We start from the raw sequence: 2,009 nt of genomic DNA on the forward strand, positions 1-2,009 counted from the left end.
TAGTAATAAGGATAGTAGTTTTCCATTTTATCCAAAAAGAAAACAGTCATTCAAATGCTGCTAATTTTGGCTTGGGAGGATCCACCAGGCAAATGTCGAGGAAGCTATCAATGGAAGTGTAGTTGTAATCAGGATATAACTCGGAGGCCTCTAGGTCATTTTCTGTTAGTTCAAAACTCATTTGATCCCCTTTAATGAATATGTTGTGCAGAATTGACACCCTTACGTTGTCTGGGGAAGGGAGGGCTGCAAGAAAGAAGGGCACACAAAAAAAATATCACTACCACATTATCATATTGCTTGCTTCCATTTCCATTTCCAAAGAGACAATGAGAGAGAATTGTTTGGTATCAAATACTTTCGTTGGATATAACTTCTAAACACAAGAAAAAAAAAAGAAAAAAAAAGATTAATTGCTTACTCTCAGAGAGCTTGAGTATTTTTTCTTCTGGGACATAGCTCCTTGTAAAAGTGCATCCTGTCTTCTTCTCCCAAGACGAAATCAAATCCAACTGGGACACAATGTCTCCTTGTGGCCTATAAACGATGACACGGTTGGCAACCCTTGGATCTGTTGCTGCTTTTATTGTGTAGGTAGCAACAACTCCCTTTTATTGTGCAGACACATAAGTATATGGAATTCCTGCTGCTTCGATCGCCCTTCTGATCTTCCTTTTGTTATCAAGTAAAGCCTCGAAAGGCGGCAGCCCACTTACTCTGTCAACTTCATTTCCAAATTCTGACGGAATAAATCTCTGATTTTACAATTACATCGGTTAGATAGACATGTATGTAGACATATATAGCTGTAGAATGGTCCCCACTATTTAGGGATACCTTGTGGGATCTACTGCAAATTCTACTTGAATGATCAAAATCATCTATGTTTTAAGTCTTCATTCAAAGATCGTGCTTGTGAAACATTAGACAAAGTGGTAGTTGTTGGGATCAATAAATCGATGAACACGGCGTTAAAAAAAATGCCAAAATGACAACCATTTAATTAAGTGGTTAAATGATTTTGAATTTCAGTGATTTTGGGTGGACCCCATAAGGGTGTTCGAGAAGTTCTCAGTAAAAACCAAGAAGGGAAGATTGACCTTTATATTTCCAGCATCTTTAATGGCTTTGATTAGTTTCAGCTGTTCAAGATGTTGAGGGACAGCCACCGTGGATATTACAACGTCAACTTGCTCGACTGCTTTGACTAGCTTTCCATGATCATCCAGTTCACCCTGTTACATCATGAAGATTTCATATCTTGATGAACTATGAGGAATTTGCAGCATAAATACATATATATATATATATATATATATATTTGACTGCAGTTTGGCTAAGAAATGAAGGAATTTTAATTTACTTGGACGATGGTAGCTCCCATGGCTTCAAATTCTTTGTGCAGAAGAAGCTTGGAAGAATCGGTTTTGGGTTTGATTGGTCGCACATAGGCATAGGTTGGATGTCCCAAAGAGACGCTTGCCTTCAACATGTATTTGCCAAGGTAACCTGTGGCTCCGATTATGAGTATCTTGCTCTTTTCACAAGCCATCATATCCCAGACGACTACTCCTGATCTACTTATGAGATATTGATGAATATTGATTGTGATGACAAGCTTATTCTCACATCCTTAAATAGGAAAACGAGTGCACATGCTGAACCCAAAGGTATAATATAATTGGTAAGTTAATTACAGTTTGAACCCCAGGAGTTTGGGATCAATCACATACTAGTGCCTACTTTTCAAAATTTGGCCAAGATTACCTAAAGGTTAGGAGTCCTTAGAATCTTTGCCCCTCTTTGTACAACATATATCTTTTTCTTTACATATTTTTTAATACAAGCGATATTGGAGGAATAGAGAATCAAACCTATGACCTTGGGTGCGGGGCTAAATGCTTTTTACCACTTGATCTATAAGTACTTTGCAGGTAATAAATATCTTAATTGATATTTACAACTCAAGACTACACTTGTTTCTCAACTTATCAAGAACACACTTTTTG

General features: G+C 37.3%; 1 pseudogene across 1 annotated transcript; it reads right to left on the reverse strand.

Annotated features, from left to right (window-relative positions):
• On the reverse strand, positions 1–1,605 carry LOC148919074 (isoeugenol synthase 1-like; annotated as a pseudogene). Its single transcript, XR_016124890.1, has 4 exons — positions 1,364–1,605; positions 1,101–1,235; positions 422–755; positions 1–246 (listed from the first exon to the last, which is right to left on the reverse strand). The product of XR_016124890.1 is annotated as an isoeugenol synthase 1-like (transcript).
• Positions 1,606–2,009: the final 404 nt, after the last annotated feature.

This window comes from Prunus mume, linkage group LG3 (assembly GCF_029339155.1).
Source record: "Prunus mume cultivar Tortuosa linkage group LG3, ASM2933915v1, whole genome shotgun sequence".
NCBI lineage: Eukaryota > Viridiplantae > Streptophyta > Magnoliopsida > Rosales > Rosaceae > Prunus > Prunus mume.